Raw genomic sequence first — 20733 nt, 5'->3', positions numbered from 1 at the left:
TATATATATATATATATATATATAAATACACACACACACAATGTTGTGTACAGTATATATGTGTATGTATATATATATATATATATATATATATATATATATATATATATATATATATATACATACACACAATGTTGTGTACAGTATATATGTGTGTGTGTGTATATATATATATATATATATATATATATATATATATATATAATGTGTGTGTGTGTATATATATATATATATATATATATATATATATATAATATATATATATATGTGTGTGTGTGTATATATATATATATATATATGTGTGTGTGTGTGTGTGTGTGTGTACAGTATATATATGTTAGTGTATATGTATGTATGTATGTATATATATATATATATATATATATATATATATATATATATATATATTATATATTTTGTCAATAACAAGTAGCCTTCTGTGTCCAATTTACTGTGAAGCGTTATGCATGCTTCTATCGAACCATTTTCCAATAAGATATTAATGTGTTGATTTTCTTTCCAGTTTCCAGACAAGGAACCTTTACAAAGTCTCTGGTCGTTTTTATTAAAGTCATTTCTGTACATCCATAAAGTCAATTCGATACAACTCAAGTTACCCCAGTGAATGAGCCAAAAGGTTGAATTACCTCTAGAAAATGAATAGCTTTAACCATTAACTACCATATGTGAAAGAGATCTTTTCCCCTTGTAAAACTCTTAGTTAAGACGTTTTCATATTAATTTCAAACGTACCCTTTCCTTGCTTAGGCATAGATTACTAGAGTTGTCTTTTATCTCTAGTAATTTTCTAATTGTATATAAAATGCTCAGTTTAATCAAATTTGGTATTTTGTTGCAAATTAGATTCGCGAAATCTATACAGTTGAGACAGTATATTTGTATAAGCAATTGGTAATGTATTTTGTCCTATTTATTAAAAGAATAAAATTACAAATAATTTGAAATGTGAAGTAGGTATATGAACTACGTAAATTCCGTACTTTATTACTTTGAGAGCTTATATGAAGGTCAGTCAAAATAACATTAATGCAACAGTTTTGATGTAAGAGTTTAAAATGTTTTAAAAAATCAAAGTTCAAATTTTTAGATTTTTTGTATAATTTTGCTTTTCCTATTAAAGTGGCAGATTAGTTTCGCAAAATAATAATAATAAAACAGTTGTATCGTATCGACTTCATGGAGATGTAGGTCTATTGAAATGACTTTTAATTTATAAACGACGACTCCCTGCCGGTCTGAACTGAATCCCTCTTCAATATCAAAATTTCGAGGTAAGTTTATGAAGGGTTAATATTCCATTTATTTTCATTCTGACAAAAAAAGAAATTGCCTCGCTCTCACGCCTATTGACAATCAAATGGTTAATATGAATGTAAATAGCCTTTACTTAACACTGCATTCATTCAACTTTGGACAACAAAGCTGCTGAATATGCTAATTAACTTTTTGCATTCATAAAGTGTGTATTAATCTTTAGTGCACAATTATTGCATCAGACGTTATATCGCTATAGTTAGTATAGTATTACGGTCATCAAGTTGTTAATAATAAGTAATAACATACTGTAATTGATAGTCCTATTGTATTTTGAAGTATATCATGTGGTGATGAAATTCAATGTGAAGGTAAGACCAGATGTGCGTATGACATATTGAGTTGAACAAAAAAGTGTTCAACAAAATTTCTTTGTTGTTTTCCACTAGATTTAAGCAAATGTACTAGAGAATGAATCAACATAATTGTATTTTCAAGACTTAAGATATTTAATGAATCACTGGTGCAGAATTTCATGATTTAGAAGAAGCTCACGAGCAAGATGCACAAGTTGATATGCTTCTATATCAATGGATGTTGATACCGTAAAGGTTTAAAGGCCACTCATGAATGGCAGAGGCAAGGGATAGTGACATTGCCCTACCAAGCAGGACAATGCCCTAGAGACTGACCATATATATTATCAGTGCCCAAGCTACAACCAGGGAGGACCAGGCAATGGCTGCTGATTACTCAATAGATAGACCTATAGGCTCCCCTAACCCCACCCCCATCCTTAGCTCAGAGAGATGGTATGGTTGCAGAGTAAGGAACTAATGAGTCTAAGCGGGATTTGAACCCGTCTGGCAGTCACCAGACAGACGTTAGCAATTTGGCCACAGCAACCTATAAGATTCAATATTGACACAAAGTATTTTAAGTTAGATTGATTGTATGGTGATTTGAACAGCAAATCATGGGAGCAGGAACTTGTTCTGGTTTTTCTATTCAAATGAACAGATGGTTCAATTTTAGTCTGAACATAAAGTGTCAAAAGTTTGTATATTTTTTCATGGTTAAATAAGGACTGAAATTAACATTCTACATTTTGTCTCTCAAGATATTAAAAGTGCTTTATGAGAAGTGTCATGGGTTACTTTTAACGTTAATTCTAGCTCTGGGTAAATCTTGGCAGATTTTGAACTATTGTATATATTCAGTATCTAGTTTAGTATTTGTATTATTTAATACATTATTAGACACCAACATTGATCGTTACTAAAACTACTAGTAACTCATTGCAAGACAACAGTAAGAAATCATGACCTGAATTAAGGCAAAATGGAGTCAAAACTTGTAAGAAACTAATAAACGGATTGTGAAGCAAAGCAAAAAATCTATTTTTGGGTGAGATGGCCATGTCGTCCTGATGGAAGGTTCCTTTAGGCAGCTCTCTAAGGGATATTTGGCTACAGTGATACTCCCAGAGAATTGACCCTAGGTCTCCAGAATTCTAACTCCTGATGCGAGTATCCTTAAAAATTTTCTTAAGGATATCGCATAATATCAGGGGACGTATTTCTTGATACAACACATGGCAATCTTCATCCCGAATAGAGTTTTCGCTCTGAGGGGGAAGAGTGGCAAAATTGAAGGGGAGCCATCATCAAGGTTACCCAGTGGATCCCCTTCCCGTACTACTACAGGGTCCAATATGGCTACCCATTCCTTGTAGCAATTAAGCATGGTGCTACAGATAGAGTAGTTTCGGGTGGGTATTGTTATACAATCCTTTTCTTAGAAAAAGAGAGTGGGTCCATCAGGGCGACATGGCTATCTCACCCAAAAATAGATTTTTCGCTTAGCTTCAAAATCGTTTTTTTGGGCTTGAGCCATGTCCTCCTGATGGAAGCTTACCAGAAAATTACTTGAAAGTACTATATCTGTGGGTTTGTATAAGTGCCTCTACCTTGGGTCAGCTTCTGTATGGTCATCCAGACCACAGAAATATATGACGATACCATTATACATCACATCCGCTAAGCATGGAACAATGTTAGAGCTTCCTGCCCCCTGCAGGGAAATGTCATCCTCGACGATAGAAGCAGCAAGGTTTGTATGTGCATATAGGAACAATGTAGTTATCATTCAGATATTTTGTTCACATATAGAAGCACCCTCAAGTATATACTTTTACTTAGGAAATTAAGTAAAGAACCCCGGCTAATATTTTTTATACATAAAAAACTTATCCGCTGGTTATGTAAGAATGCCTAAAGTCCCTGGACGCCCGGCAGAAATATTCAAAATCTCGCGGCTTTCGCAGATATGCCAGATGTATACTAGCGCCCTTGCGGTAGACAGGCCGAACTAATCCAATCACTTCAGACCTTCTCTGCTGCCATACGGGCTAGAACGTTGGAAATTCTCTCGCAATTTACTTTAATTTGGACGGTTTATTTGGTGATGTACTCTTGTCTTTTTGTTTTGGGCTTTCGCATCAGTGATTTCTCTTGCATATTTTCTTGAAATCTTTATTGTTTTGGGTTTAGTTAATTTTGACCCTTGTAACTTTTTGGATCTCTCTCATAACTTTTTAATTTGACCGACCCCTCCCCTATATATACTCGCCTTCCTAAGGGTTCTGTTGATCCACATACATTTTGTGTAAAATGTAGGGGTAAATCTTGTACTTTTGGGGATCGGTGTGAAGAATGTTCTTCGTTAATCGAAAGTGAGTGGGTAGCTTATGAGCATTATACTCGGAAATTAGAGAGACAGGATTAGACGCAGTTCTTCCCGTTCTGTAGAATTACCTGTATCTGATGTCATTGATCCTATTCCTTCCCCCGTAGTGGTAGATCAGGAACCGAATGAGCCTACGATGAAGGATATGTTGTCCGCTTTTTAAGCTCTCGGTGTGAGAGTTGAATCGTTAGCGGCGGACAAAAAGCAAATTACTGTATGTCGGAAATTAATTTACTTCAAAGTTGTCGCACAGGCGACTGATCAAGTGTAAAAGGTTCGACTAATGTGCAATGCTGTCGTTCGACTAGCCTAAGACCTCTGTCAAGCTCCCGGACCCAGGGTAGAAGTTATGTCGAACGGCGAAAGGGAATGAGAGGCGTCATCAATCGCACAGACGTCCCCTCAAGCGTTCCTGCTGTCTTATCACAGGTCGCTCACCCTCACTGTAGGAAAGGTGAGGTTAGTGCTTTATCTCCTTCTTCGGATGAAGGTTCACGTGACGAGATGTGGCGTCAAGCCTCTAGACCGCTTAAGAGAAAAGCGCAGACAGTGGAACAACGGCGCGATTCCTCTCCGCAACAGCCAGGCTGTAGTCATTGGGATACACCGGACCGTTTTCGGTCCCTTGACGAGTGTTCGCCTGCGAAGCTCTCTTGACGTGGGTTCCGATGTGGATAAATGTTTGATGCAGTCAGATGCGGAGTTAATTCCTGGTTCTGGTGTTACGGTTCATACTTTGCCACTTCCGTCGGACTGGTGCTCGTCTCCCGAAAGCGCGGAGCGGTTTGGAAACGATGACGAAGGCGAATTCGCATTGGAAGAGGCGGCGCAAATATTGCCTCAAGGTGATCCCAAGTGGTCTATGTTGTTGATAGTGCGGCTGGGCGTCAGTCTTCCGGTTTAGACCCGTTGTCGCACAGGCGGCCTGTTGTCTCTGGTACTGACGAGTTATCGCACAGGCGATCTCCCAGTCACAGTGTTCAACGGCAGGTTGAGGTGGATGCGTCTCGTCAGAGCTCTGCTTCGCAACATCTATCAATCGCGCATACGGCCGATCATCGGTTTTCCAAACGTGACGACGCTCGCCAGCTAACGCAGCGGGCCGCTAAGCGGCAAGAGGAGAGCGGGCGCGAGACGGAGCGTCGGCGTCAGGGTGACGACACACAGCAGTTAACTCATGACGCTGCGGAGCGTTGGCGTCAGCGGTAGGCAGACGCTAAGCGTCGGCGCAACGACACGCCAGTCAACCCATTACGTGGCAGAGCGTCAGCGTCAGCCAGATTCTACCCATGACACCACACATCAATCTACCCTCAACGGTTCTCGACAGTCAATCCATGACTCCTCATGCCAACCAATCCATGACTACACGGCAGTCGACTGTTTTCACAACGCGTCAGTTTGATGCTTTTTCTCAAACCGATCGTGACAGCAAACGCAAGGCTAGTGATTGTCAGTCGGATGGGAATATTGAATAGCGCAAGCGCGCCCATGTCAGCACTGATGCGCCTGCACAAGAACGTCGCCTCTGATCAAGGCACAACTGCAGTGGCTGAATTATCGGAGGAAGATCCGGATGAGGTTTTCTCTCAGGAGGAGCAATTGGATGATATTTTAGAGGGAGAAGAGGATAAGCCCCCTCAACATTCGGTGGACCTCAAGAAACTGATGCTGGTCTTCACGGAGTTATTTCCAGACCATTTTACTCCTGTTGCTCCGCGATCTCCTCCTTCGGAATTTACCCTCGGTAAAGCAGCAGGACATCCTTATTCACAAAAATGGTTCTCTCCCGCTCCTCTAAGAGAGCATTGAAATTAATGGGTGTGTGGATGGAGTCAAAGAAAGCTCTTGGCAAGACATGTTTCGCTTTTCTGCCTGCTAAACTAGTTTCCAAGTCTAGCGTTTGGTATGAGACAGGGAAGGTCTTAGGTTTGGGAGTTCCTGCGTCTGCTCAGGGGGACTTCTCAAGCCTAGTGGACTCTTCTCGTCGTCTAGCCATGAAGACTAAAGTGTGGTGGTCAATGTCGGAGTTTGACCATCTCTTGAAAGGTATATTCAGGGCTTTTGAGGTGTTTAATTTTCTGGGCTGGTCTCTGGGAGCCTTGGGTAGAAAAGTAGCGGAAACGAAGGGCACTGACACGAGTAACCTTATCCAACTTATGTCTTGTATGGACAGGGCAGTTAGAGATGGTTCTAACGAATTGTCCTGTTCACTGCAGGAGTTGTGAAGAAGAGGGCAACTTTGTGTTCCTTCCTCTCTGTGGGAGTCACTCCCTGTCAGAGATTGGAGTTACTTTTTGCTCCCATGTCTTCTGCTCTATTCCTGCAAGATTTAGTGAGGGAAGTGGCTGCAGCATTGACTCAGAAGGCTACTCATGATTTGGTTGCCAAGACAGCTAGTAAGGTGTTGCCTACATCTTTCCCTTCCCATAGAGCGAAGGAAGGGACGTCATTTTCCCAGACTGCTCAGCCCTTTCATGGTAAACCTGCCGGGAGAAGTAACTTCAAGCCCGATGGGAAGAAGTCTAAGAAAAGAGGAGCTAAGTCCAGTCGAGGCAGGGTCTGACTGTCCTTGCCTTCAAGCAGCAGTGGGAGCCAGGCTAAATTATTTCTGGCAAGCCTGGGAAGTAAGGGGAGTGGACCCTTGATCCGTTTGTGGAGTGGACCCTTGATCCGTTTGTGTTTTAAAGGAAGGATACAAAATCCCATTCTTATGAAAGCCTCCTTGAGCCACAGATCCTGTGGATTTCTCGCCCAAATACATGGAAGGACCGAAGAGGCAGGCCATGCAGCTTCAGATGCCTTTCGCTGGAAAAAAGAGCGATAGAGAGGGTGCGGGACTTAGAATCGCCAGGGTTTTACAACCGTTTGTTCCTGGTTCCCAAGAGTTCAGGGGAATGGAGACCGGTTCTGGATGTAAGTGCCCTCAACAAGTCCAGAATTCGAAGTTCACCATGGAAATTAAGAAAACCGTGCTGGCAGCAGTAAGGAAAGGCGACTGGATGGTATCGTTAGACCTCCAGGACGCTTATTTTCATGTCCCAATACATCCGAGTTGCAGACGTTACCTGAGGTTCGTGTACGGGAAGGAGGTCTTCCAGTTCCGGGCCCTATGTTTTGGTCTCTGCACAGCCCCTCTGATATTCACGAAGATCATGCTGAATGTGGCGAGCATGCTGCACTCAAGAGGCATCAGGGCCTCCCTGTACTTGGACGATTGGCTCATAAGAGCTCCCTCAGCCGATCGCTGTTTGAAGGATCTTCAGATGACTTTGGATTTGACAAAAGAGTTGGGACTCCTAGTGAGTTCAAAGAAGTCACAGCTGACTCCATCCCAGAAGATTCTTTATTTGGGGATGGAGATTCATAGTCAGGTTTTTCAGGCTTTTCCATCTCCTGCAAGAATTCAGTCGGCGCTCCTCAGGCTTTGTGCCTTTATGAAGAAGGACGTTAGTTCGGCGAGAGAGTGGATGAGCCTTCTGGGGACCCTCTCATCACTGGAAAAGTTTGTGTCTCGGGGGAGGCTGCACCTACTTCCCCTTCAATTTCATCTCAATGCTCATTGGAAGAAAGGGGACAGTCTCGACAGGGAGAGTATTCCCATTACGAATACAATCAGAACACACCTTCAATGGGGGAACAACGTTCACAGACTCCAGGAGGGCCTCTCGTTGGAGCAAAAGAGCCCAGACCTCGTGTTGTTTACCGACGCTTCAAACTCCGGGTGGGGATCAACCTTAGGGGAAAGAGAAATCTCAGATCTGTAGACAAAAGAGCAAGAGATGCTTCATATCAATCAAAAGGAGCTTTTAGCTGTGCACTTAGCCCTCAAGGGTTTCGAGAATCTAGTCCTAGGCAAGGTGGTTCAGATCAATGCGGACAGTACCACGGCCCTAGCGTATATAGCAAAGCAGGGAGGGACTCAATCGAAGTCTTTACGAGTTGGCGAGATCTCTTCTCGTATGGGCGAAGGAAAGGAGGATTATTTTATTGAACATGATTCATTCATGGGGTCAAGAACGTGTGAGTGCGGACAGACTCAGCAGGAGGGACCAAGTTCTCCCCACAGAGTGGACATTACGCCTAGACATTTGCAAAAAGCTGTGGCGGTTATGGGGTCGTCCCCTCATAGATCTGTTTGCAACCTCGAAGTACTGCTCCCCAGTTCTGGATCTCGAGGCGGCTCACATAGACGCGTTCCTGTTAGATTGGTCACACAGGGATGTGTATGGGTTCCCACCCTTCAAGATCCTGTATAAGGTGGTGCAGAAGTTCGTGTCTCACGAGGAGACCAGAATGACCCTAGTTGCTCCTTTCTGGCCGTCAGGAAGTTGGTTCGCAGAGGTACTGGAATGGATGGTGGACGTTCCGAGAAGCCTACCGTTAAGAGCACATCTTCTCAGATAACCCTACTTGGCAAGAAACCATCTAAACCTCCAAGCTCTACGTCTGACTGCCTTCAGACTATCAAAAAACTCGCAAGATCTAGAGGATTTTTGAAGAAGGCAGCCAAGGCTATTGCAAGAGCAAGGAGGACTTCTACCATCAAGGTGTATCAGTCCAAGTGGGAGGTGTTCAGAGAATGGTGTAGAGCTAACTCGGTTTCATCTTCCAGTACCTCTATAACACATTGCCGATTTCTTCTTAGATCTTAGAACTAAGCTGACTTCCACGTAGTTATCGTGGTGGCAGCCAAGCCTTGTTCGTGAAGGTGGATGAAGAAGGACAGGCAGAAGTCTATTGAGATTTCCTTCGGCTTCTTTGCTTTTACAAAAGCAACCCACTTCTTCCAAGAGGATTCATATTGTCTTCTGGTTGACTTTGACTTGTATTCTTCTAGAAAGTATACTGTCTTTCGAGATCCCAAATCTTTTCTTGACTGCTAAGGCGAGAAAATTATTAGATGAAGGTTTTGGGTTCTCTGTGATGAAGTGAAGACAGTCTACTTCTGAACCACTTTGGATAGAGCTGGGTTCGGTATAGGGACCAGCCTCAACTTCAGTTCCATCACCAGAGGGAACCAATTGCTCTTGGGCCACTTGGGGTCCACTACTGCTGCAGTTCCCTTGAAGGATCTCGGCTTGTTGAGGACCTTCAGCTGGAGATTCGTTGGAGGGAACAGGTAGATATGGGTCTATCTGTTCCAATCAAGGGACATGGCGTCCGTCGCCTCTGCCAGAGGGTCCTCGTATGGGGCTACATATCGAGGTAGTTTCTTGTTGTCGTTCGTTGCGAAGAGGTTGATCTGCAGTTCTGGGACTTTTTCCAAGTTGAAGGAGAATGAGTCTGCTTCTAGGGACCATTCTGACTCGGCTTTAGCCTGGATAGTGCGTCTGCCGTCACCTTGCGGAACCCTTGTAGGTGAACTGCCGATAAGTGCCATCTCTTCTTTCTTGCTAAACGAAAGATGGCTAGCATCACGTGATTGATGTGTGGCGATCTCGAGCCTTGTCGGTTCAGTAAAGGGGTGGAGTGTTGCAAGAACTGAGGAAATGAAGGTGGAGATCTGTTCCATTTCCATCGTAGTCCATTTTTGATTAGGCTGTGGGCCCAGGGATCGAAGGTCCAACGATCCCGAAAGTGGTGGAGTCTCCCTCCTACCTGGAGCATCTCATTGCTTAGATGGTCCTGAGGGTTTGCCACCCTGACCGCGTCCTCCCCTGCCTCGTAAGGAGTTTCTTGAGGAGCCCTGTCGAGATCCTCTTCCTTTCGGGCGAAAGGTAGTGGTGTGCCTCTCAAACCCTGGGTTGACGGCTGGTGACTGGGCTACCAGCTGTTGAGCACCACTTGGAAGGTGGTCTGTGGTTGAGCGACCACTTGGGGCATCGCTGTCATGGTGACCGTGGGATGTTGCTGAACAGGCCGAGAAGGTAGTCTTGGCTTCTTTGTCTTCCTCTTGGGTTGGGGACCAGCATCCGGGGAAGACTTCCTCTTCGAGGAGATGCCCCACTTTTGGAGAAGGTTCCTATTCTCTGTGGCGGCTTTCTCTACTACCTCCTGGACCACTTCCTTAAGGAAGAGGTCCTTACCCCAGACACAGGAAGTAATCGGCTTCCTGGGTTCGTGTTTAACCGTTGCATTTGCAAACACGAACTCCCTAGAGGCCCTCCTGGCTTTCACGAAGGCGTACAGGTCCTTGACGTGGGTGGCCTTGTGCATTTTGGCCAGGACCGTTTACATATCTGAGGTGCTGGCATTGCCTGCACACATCTCCATGCTGTTCTGGAGGAGGCTAGCTTCTCCTTTGTCTCTTGCTCCCTTCACAAAAGAAAGTCCGATAGCTTCGGTAGGTTCTCGCTGAACTGCTGTCCTGCGATGTATGCGTCAACCTTCGGTACTGAGAAGGTTAGGTGGACCTCCTTCCACTCCTTCTCATCTGTGGGCAAGGCCAGAGACAAAGGCCTACACTCCTCTAGTATAGGGCATGGTGTGCCTGCATCGACGTGAAGGGGAAGGCTCTCGAAGAAGGAGCAAGAAAGGTAGGGCGTTTCTTGCTCAGTGCAGAAACTTGTGAGTTAGTGTATCCTGCCTTCTTCAGGCTACTCGTCAAGAGAGCCTGTGCTTTGTCGTGGTCGAATACCATGACCAACTTGGTTCCGTCTCTTCTTTCGACTCTGGCTCACTCTTCAGCCAGATGAAACACTCCGTGTAAGCCGCAAAGTTAGGCCAAAACTCAATGTCGTCCAGGTGGACGGCTCCCAACTTCTCCGAGATGTAGAGTTTGCCGTTAGTAATCGGCAAGAACTCCGCATACCTCCAGGGATTGGTCTCGGAGTAGGGTGGCAGGTCCTTCAATCTGGGTCGCTTATAAGACCCTCGGGAGGTAAGGAGTCCTTCAATCTGGGTCGCTTATAAGACCCTCGGGAGGTAAGGAGTCCTTCAATCTGGGTCGCTTATAAGACCCTCGGGAGGTAAGGATCCAAGCTGCTTCACGGAACACTCATCATCTTTTCTTTCAAGTCTACGTTCTCCTTACATAGATTTTCCATCAGAGTGGTAATGTGGGCCAAAACTGCATGACCCATCAAGTCTAATGGAGGGGTAGGAGCCGAAGACGTAGACGGTGTCGGCTCGACTGCCGGCACAGGCAGAGGGGGTTCCTCCGCTTCCGTCGAGTCATGGTCCTCATCTCCTCTGGGTGGTAGAGTCGACTCTTCATCCGGATCTTCTCGAAGGAGATCCTTCTCCGTGTCTGTGGACACTTCACATCCTTTCCTCCTGGTGGATGTCCATGCCTTATTAGGCTTCACTGACATTGGCCTCAACTTCGATCTGAACGACGGGAGGCCCGGGTCGTGCCTGGGGTCGGTCTGAACGACGGGAGCCCCGAGTCGTGCCTGGAGTATGACGGCATCAGCTGTTGCCTTTGGGAGCAGCAAGCTTCGCATCATGTCGTTGGGAAGGTACGGGCCAAGAGAGTTCTTCTGGAACCTTCGTACCCATTTCCGAAGTTTTTCTTGTGCAGCATCCCTTGACTCTGCCGACTTGGGGTCGCTGAAACCCTTGGTCACCAAGGCCGAGCAGCCATTACAGTCCTTGGGGTCCCAATACCTCAAGGTTTCGGTTGTCACTAAGCAGGCGGCATGAGACCTGCACATAGTGTGACCACAAAAGTTTCACTTTTGTACAGTGAACCCTCGCTACTTCGCGGTTCGACAATCGCGGATTCACCACTTCGCGGGGTTTTCCCATAACCCATATATATACATATCGCGGATTTTCCGGAAAATTCGAAAATACCGCGAAATCTGAAGATAACCAAATACGATATTTTGTTACCTGTAATTCCATTAATACTGTAATTAGTAATATCTGCTCTTACTGATTGTTCATTGCATTACATATGATATATAATTCAGCACAGAAAGAAATAAAACACGAAAAGAGAATGTGATCATACGATAATTCAGTACGTAGTAAAATTAAATCGAACATGAAACGCAAATCAGATGCAGTCATACCATATTAGAATGGTGTGTACTGTAATGGATGTGCTTCTTTTCCATGAATCTTTTGTATGTATACGTACGTAGTACAGTACTGCATCCAATAATATTCTTTGTTGCAAAAATCACATTTCGAATAAGTACTGTAAGCGTACGAGAGAGAGAGAGAGAGAGAGAGAGAGGCGTAAAATAGCGTACGTACGTAAATTTTTATTATTATTGTTATTATTATTATTATTGTTGTTGTTGTTAATAAAATTATTATTGTTATTATTATTAATCATTATTATTATTATTATTACTGTACTGTACAGTATTATTATCATTATTTATTATTATTACGGTACCCTTGTACTTGATCTACGTACGTTCAGTATGCGCGGGGCATCTTCTATGAGTAACCAACGCACCATGTACTGTAAGACGGGTTGTGATTGGTTCAAGCGCTGACAGATGACGAATCAAAACTCAAGTTTTGTTATCTAGCCTGTGATTGGTGTTTTGCCCGCATCTTCAACTTCCAGCATCACAGTTCTCGCGGGTCTGCATCGTTCACTTTCTCTTTCCGCGTATTGCTGAGTAGACGTTCTTAACTTTGTGAAGTTTAATCTGTGCTGTGTGCGACTGTTTTAAGTTGAACTTTTTGTTGAACTTTCTGTTACAATGGCTCCCAAGCGTTCTGCTTCTAGTAAGGCTGGTAGTGAGCCTAAACGCCACCGAAGAATGATGACGATAGCTGAGAAGGTTACGCTTCTCGACATGTTAAAAGATGGTAGAAGTTACGCGGCCGCCGGCCGCCATTTTGGCATCAACGAATCCACCGTTCGCTACATCAGGAAGGACGAGGCGAACATTAGAAAGACTGCTGCAATCACCTTTAGCAGATCAGCGAAGCGAGTCGTTACAACGCGTAATAAAACGATCGTACGCATGGAAGGTGCTTTAGCTGTGTGGATTGCCGACTGTCGGAAGAAGAACATAGCGTTGGATACGAACACCATCCGAACAAAGGCTTTGAGCTTGTATGAGAATTTTGCGGCAAAGGAAGCTCATGACGACGATGGCGACCATGCTGAAGAAGATGATGATGTAGATGATCCTCAACCAGGGACCTCCACTGATTCCCAGCGTCAGAAACAACGTTTTTCCGCCAGCAAAGGATGGTTCGCGAAGTTTCAGAAACGCTTCGCCCTGAAAAGCGTTTCCCTGCATGGGGAGTCTGCTTCCGCTGACACTGCCGCTGCTGAAACTTACGTGAACCAGACTTTCAAGAACATTATCGCTGAAGGTGGATACAAGCCGGAACAAGTGTTTAATATGGATGAAACCGGCTTGTTTTGGAAGAGAATGCCGTCGCGAACTTTCCTGTTCAAAGAGGAAGCCAAAGCCTCTGGCTTTAAGGCATTCAAGGATCGCGTTACCCTCGTGATGTGTGGCAATGCTGCTGGATTTTTGTTAAAGCCGGGGCTTATTTATAAGTCGAAAAATCCTCGCGCTTTGAAAAACAAAAATAAGAATCTCCTTCCCGTGTACTGGATGCATAATCAAAAAGCATGGATTACGAAGATGCTGACCTCCAACTGGTTCCACCAGTGTTTCATCCCGCAAGTCCATGAATATCTCTTAGAGAAGGGCTTGCCATTCAAGATCCTTCTCCTTATGGATAACGCTGGTGGACACGCAACTGACCTGTCGCGTGAGGGCGTTCAGGTTGAGTTCCTGCCACCCAACACCACGTCATTAATTCAACCAATGGACCAGGGGGTTATCAGGGCGTTCAAGGCCCTCTACACGAAGAATACCTTGGCGGACCTCGTTGCGTGTGTGGATGCTGCCCAAGATGACGAGGATGAAGACTTCAACTTGAAGGCGTACTGGCGGCAGTACACCATAGCCACGTGCCTGCAGAATATTCAAAAGGCACTTCAAGAGATGAAACCTGCAACCGTAAATGCGAGCTGGAAGAAGCTGTGGCCCGATATTGTTTACGACGACAAGGGATTTACTCCGTCGGAAATCCAACACTCTGCAATACGGAAATCTGTGCAGTTGGCTGCCATAATTGGGGGTGACGGGTTTGGCGACATGACGACTGAAGACGTCGACGAGTTGTTGGACTGCCATTCCCAGCCCCTAACTGACGCAGACCTCGAAGACCTGACGAAATCGGCAAGTGAGGAAGAGAGTGAGGGTACCCAGGAAGAGACCCAAGAAAATGTAGAAGAAACGGGCTTAACATTAGAACGGCTCGCCAAGTTCTGCAACCATATGAAGGAGGCGAAAGAAATGTTGCAAGAGTGGGACGAGGATATGGTTCGCTCGATGCAATTCTGCAACAAGGTCGATGACATCACGACTCCCTACAGGATGCTCTTGGATCGAAAAAAGAAGCAGCGGCAACAACTTCCGATCACAATGTTTTTTCAGCCTCGCAAAAAAGAGCCAGTTCCTCCTGCTAGTACGCCTTCGGAAGAAATTGAAGAAGTTGAAGAGGTGTCCCAGGAAAAGACACCTCCGTCTGAAGAGACGTAAAATACTATCATTGACTGCACAGTAGAACACATCAGCAGCTTCATCATCATCATTTCTACTGTGCAGCAAATTCATCGCCATCGTCATTCAAGTTTTTCTTGAACTTCTTTCGTGGTGAGTACAGTAACAATCTTTATTTTTTACTTTAACCTGTTTTATAGTTTAGTAATGTACGTACTGTATGCATTAAGTTAAAGGGAAGGTTTTAAAAGTCTACATGTTGTAACCTATCATATTTTTTTTGTTTAAAATTTACATTTACGTACGTAAAACAATCTCTCTCTCTCTCTCTCTCTCTCTCTCTCTCTCTCTCTCTCTCTCTCTCTCTCTCTCTCTCTCTCTCTCTCTCTCAAATTGTTTTCCTGCTTTGCTACGTACAAGTACTGTATAATTTATATTTGTAAGGTAACATATTTTGTAAATGCTTTGTACTGTAAATACTGTATGTACTGTATCATTATTTATCACTATCATCATGCGTGTTAAATGCCTTGTTTGTTCTGAGCGTGGTTGTTTACTGAGCGTACACGCCGTCGTTTCAGGCGGCGTCATAAAGAAAAAGATTTAATTTGGAAGTCCTAAGAAAAATACGTAAACTAAAACATTGGTAATAAAAAAATCAACATACAGTACTGTATAATCAATATAATCGATGCAAAAACTAACCATACGTACATATATGTGTACACTAAATGAGTTTGTTTCTTCATTATGATCAGAGATGAACGTAAACAAAACATTGGTTGCCATTTTTTATCGTGCTTTTTAGGTGTTTAGGAAACACATGATATAAAATCGCCTTTAATATTTGTGCCTGTTTTAGTTTAGGGTGCTGTAGTACATGCATTAAGTGTTCTGTACATTACAGGGTGTAAAGGGTGGTTTGTTAACAGTACTACGTACAAGGGAAGGTTTTAAAAGTCCGAATATACATGTTAAATAAATAGGTAAATATGCTGTCACTACTTCGCGGATTTTCACCTATCGCGCCCGCGTCTGGAACCTATCTACCGCGATAAACGAGGGTTCACTGTAGTTACAGTACATCACCTCACATTTCTGCTTTTGGTCCTCCTGTAAAGAAGAAAATTTGGTGTTATCTTAACCATTATAGCTTAGGATAGTAAGCTAGAAAGGAAATAGGAAAGAGACATACTTGTGCCTCCTGTCCAGCCAATTGCTGTGACCTCTCTCAATATTTATATTTTAGAATTTCCTTATTAGGGGAAAACTAGAGTGGAAGGGTTGTAACTCCTAGAGTTAGAATTAGTGTATACTAGCACTAACGCTCTCATAAAAAAGTATCAATATTGTAGGGTAAAATTATATGATCTGATGACTATGGTTCATCTGGGTATTGAACGAATACTTTACTTCAATATTATGATTGGTCTCAACAATGGACTGGGAAAGGATATACAGAGTATGTTGGAAAATATAAACTACTGCATAATATATAGTATAGTTTTCTGGCTGCAGTATGTACTATACTTCAGAAATACTGGCTACTGTATAAGCATATACTGTAGTTCAGCCGGCCGGCATGTTGCCGGCTAGGTTAGTACCTGGCGGCACCGGTCTAGCCGGCATGCTGTCAGCTAGGTTAGTACCTGATGGCGCTAGCCGACAGAGAGAGAGAGAAAGCATGGAGAGAAGGACTACCTTATTATAGTTTAATATAATAAATAAGGCTGTATCTACTACTGTCCCTACTGCCTTCTTCCAGAATGAGGGTTCAAATGGAAGGGGGTAATGAATCGTTCTAGCTTCCACCCAGCCACAAGATCTGTTGCCGGCCACTGCTGGTTCCAGTGATGTGGATGGCAATCAAAGAGAGGACTGCAGAACATTAGGGTCTCCCACTGGCAGCCGTCATGGCCGGCACAACCTTTCCCAGAGCCTTGCGTCCGTAGGGGGAAGGTCAGAGCGGCTATCAAGCCGCCTATGTAGGAGCCCGGCCAGCACCACAACCCACCTGGCAAGCGGAGAGATTGTAGGACACCGGCAAAAGGCATGCGAGGGCTAGACTATCGCTAAAGGACAGAGAGGGACAGGGAAAGGTCACAAATCAGAAACATTGTTTCAATATCAGCGCCGTCCTGGGTGGCAGAAGAATATCGATTCTTCAGCCCAGGGCCTTGCCGAAACAAGACTTGTCTTCTAGACTGCAAGGGAGAAGGTGGCAGCATTGAACTACCACTTCGGGTGCGGGCTAGGGAAGCTAGGCTTCCTATGCCTGCAACTGTAAGCCGGCAGTGGAGTGACTACTCCCCCGGCAACCGAGTTGTCGGCATAAAGACTGAATACTGTACTGAGTTACTGTCATAATACCAAGCCGGGATAGTCGCCGGCAAGGGGGAAGACAGATAACACTAGCCTTGTCAAGCCGGAGTATACTACTCTATGGCAAGACGAAGATAGGGTTGTCGCCTAATGGCGACACTCAGAAGGAAGGAATGGTTTACCCTTAAATCTCTAAAAGAGACGAGTATCGAATTATGTAAATAATTCTAGGAGATATACTATCTCCTGTTTAATTTATAAAACTATACGCGAGGGTAAACGGGGATAATTTACGAAAGTATACTAAAGCGCGTAGGCTAGGTTAGCCTAGCGCGGGGCGAGATCTTGGGTATACTATATCAAGGAAGAGGAAATATACATGCATGATCTTATCTTCACTAGTATAATTTTGCCTAAATAGCTATACAGTAATTCATTAAAGCTAAATACCGGGAACGTCGTTCTACTGACTAAATAAGGCAAGTATGGTGAACAACAGCGTTCAAAATGGCGCCTCCGGCTACCGGCTACGCTCCGATAAACACTTCTAAATTATGCTAATTTAACTGTGAGAAGGGAGCTAAAAATTATACAAGATTAAATACTTAACTTTCCAGAGGCAGAAGATACTGGAGAATGCATGATAATTCCTCGTAAATAACGATCTAAAACACTGAGAGCAAGCGGGAGTACACCGTGCGCAATTCGCTACAAAACAAGGAATGGCTAGCCATATTGGACCCTGTAGTAGTACGGGAAGGGGATCCACTGGGTAACCTTAGTGACGGCTCCCCTTCAATTTCGCCACTCTTCCCCCTCAGAGCGAAAACTCTATTCGGGGTGAAGATTGCCATGTGTCGTATGAAGAAATACGTCCCCTGATGTTATGTGATATCCTTAACAAAATTTTTAAGGATACTCGCATCAGGAGTTAGAATTCTGGAGACCTATGCTCAATTCTCTGGGAGTATCACTGTAGCCAAATATCCCTTAGAGAGCTGCCTAAAGGAACCTTCCATCAGGACGACATGGCTTGAGCCCAAAAATAATTTTTCATTGACCAGTAGTGTTATTACCATTGGAAGTAAATGGTGCCATTTTTCTGCACATGAAGTATCATTTATATTTATATTGAACGTTTATCCAATGAGAAATTAATGTGTTAATTTTCTTTTCAGTATCCAGATAAGGCCCCTGCTACATAACCTCTGGTCTTTCCAATTAAAGTAATTTCTATGCATCCATAAAGTCAATTCAATACAACTCAAGTTATCCCAGAGAACGTGTTAAGTGTTGAATGAACTTCAGAAAACTTAATAATCTGATTAATTACTTTTCTTTTTAAAGAAAGTGGCATTTTACCTTCCCTTATCTCATTTTGTTTACCAAAACCTCCTTTTCCATGCTTATCCTAAGTGCGTATATTAACTAAAAATCTCAATTGAGGTTCGTCCATAACCCTTGTTTGTTGTCTGCATTTTCACTCGACATTATCTTAGGAGATTGAAAGTTTATCTGTCATAGTTTTGACTATAAACTCCACTGTTAGTAACTAAGTCGTTTTCCTTTTTCTAAATGCTTATTTGAAAGCTTTACTTAATTATTTCAAATGTACCATCTTTGCTTAACTAGTCATAGCCTAGTTTTCTCATTGTACAGTATATAGAAATGCTCAATTTATCAAGTTGTTTGGGAATTAAAATTGCAAAATCAATACGTTTAGGCTGTAGCATTTTTGTATAAGCAAGGGGTAATGTTTTTAATGCAGAAATTAAAAGAAGGAAATTGCTATTAACTTGACATTCAAGTAGGTATCTGAATTATGTAAATTCCATATTACTTCAAGAACTTATATGCAGGTCCGTCCAAATAACATTAGTGCGAAAGTTTTGATGTAAAAATTCAAAATGTTTGAAGAAATTGAACTTCAGATTTTTTTTATTGTATCAATTTGCTTTTTTCATATAAGGGCGAATTATCCTTTAATAATGATTATCGTTAAGGAATAGACCCCCTTTTTTTTAGGCAAGTTTCATTAAAGATAGTTATCATCTTTAATAATAATAATAGTAAAAAAAACACTTGTGGTATCGTATCGACTTCATGGAGATGTAGGGTTATTGAAATGACTTTAATTTGTAAACGAGGACTGCCTGTCGATCGGAATCAAATCCTGCTTCAACGTCAAAATATACAGGTAAGTACTGTATGTGAATGTTTAATATTCAATTTATTTTTTAATCTGATAAAAAAACTTTCCCAGGCTCTCGCTTCCAATCACAACATAAGGGTCAATATGGAATTGTTCCGTAACCGAAATACAAACCACGCTATTTACATGGGGTTTTACTTACGGCGTAGCTGAAATGACGAGCCATAAGAATTTTAACGAGGGTTAACTAACCCCCGCTCTTGTTAGCTACGGGGTAGGGGGAGTGGTAGCTAGCTACCCCTCCCCCCCTCACACACCGGTGAACTGCTTCACTTCACTTTTGGCTTGGGCGATGAGCAGACGTCTCTGCTTCGCCCTCGTGTTGTTGACAGCCTTAATTTTTTTGCTTTTTCTTTCAGCTTGTGTGTTTGAAGTTGGCCCCATCCTTTCTTTCCATCATGCGGAAGTGCCCTGGACTCCCCGACCGCCCTTGTCGGCGGTCGAGACGGACCCTCACTCCTTATGCCAGCAGTGTCGAGGTCAACGGTGTGAAAGGGAAAATACTTGTAGTGAGTGCAGGGAGTGGCCTACCTCCCAGTGGGAGAGGTTTGCCCGGCGGCGTAAGAAAAGGCCTAAGCGGGACCATTCTCCTTCAAGGGTTGTCTTAAAGAAGGAAGGTTCCGAGGACTTTTCTTCCGCCGCCCGAACCTCCTCCGAAGCTCCCACTCGATCGGTCTCTCGCGAGAGGCCAGCTAGTGGTAGCGCAGGCCCTTCTTTTGTTTCCCAATATCGGGGTTCGGGAGAAGGCGTTGCCTCCCATAGCGAGGCAACTCAGCCTCCTGCTCCGGGGGAGGGCATTGATTCTGACCATGTGACTAACGATCTTTTTCTGCTTTGGGCTTCCTTGGGGCTTAAGGGCTCGCCCTCCAAGGAAGCTGTCAAACAGTCGCCGGTAATAGCAGAGGTAGATCCTCTGTCAATTGTCGACGTTGTTGTGGCAGAGGCTTTCGATGGGTCGGGTCAAACCTCTGCTGCAGTTGCGGTTGTTGTTGAAGGCTCAGTTCCCCCCTCCGAACATCCTTCGAGGGAGGAGCTGGGTCCAACGGTCTCTCCTACGGGTGACTCTCCCCCTCGGGTGAGTGCACTGACAGAGACTCCTCTTCGGAGGACAGATGATGGTGATGCTGTGCCTCGAGGTCGTCTTCGCCATAAGGCTCGTCCTCCGCTTCGCCGCAGAGGCCTTTCTTCTCCCTACAAGGGAGTTGGGAGGCGCCTCTTCGCATCTTCGCCTTCGACTTCCCCCACAGAGGATCCTCCACGTCGAGAGCAGACCGTTGCAGTTGCTTCCTTGGACCTCTCCGCAGATTGTTCGCGATCTCCGACGCCGGCCAGACCTTCCAGTCTTCCATCCCCGTTCCTGGACGCTGATGCGCTGTGGCCGCCTACGCACCCCGTTATCCAAGGGGGACCGGTCCCTTCGTGGCAAGAGGGCTCTTCCCACAATGTGGGCGAGTCTCGAGCACCAGGTCTTACCTGCGCGCGCAGTCCTAGAGATCTCTCCAGACCTGCTGCGCCCAGCCTATCTCCTGAGTCTCGCCGTAGATCTCCTGCTCGCCAACACCCTCCTGGTCGCCCACGCTCTCCTGTGCCTCAGAGACCTCCTGTGCGCCAGCGTTCTCCAGCTCGCCAGCGCACTTCTGCTCCTACTACAAGCAATGCGCGCCATCGGTCTCCTGCTCGTCAGCGCACAACGGCGCGCCCACGATCTCCGGATCTGGGTGCTGGCAGGGACACTGT

General features: G+C 44.4%; 1 long non-coding RNA gene across 1 annotated transcript; it reads left to right on the top strand.

The window, feature by feature from the left end:
- Positions 1–527: 527 nt before the first annotated feature.
- Positions 528–18601, top strand: LOC137632331 (uncharacterized). Its single transcript, XR_011042043.1, has 2 exons — positions 528–1292; positions 17963–18601. It is a non-coding gene; the product is annotated as an uncharacterized lncRNA (long non-coding RNA).
- Positions 18602–20733: the final 2132 nt, after the last annotated feature.

Source organism: Palaemon carinicauda, chromosome 41 (genome assembly GCF_036898095.1).
Source record: "Palaemon carinicauda isolate YSFRI2023 chromosome 41, ASM3689809v2, whole genome shotgun sequence".
Classification (NCBI taxonomy): Eukaryota; Metazoa; Arthropoda; class Malacostraca; order Decapoda; family Palaemonidae; genus Palaemon; species Palaemon carinicauda.
The sequence above is the reverse complement of the archived record's forward strand: the minus strand, read 5'-3'. Positions and strand labels throughout refer to the sequence as shown.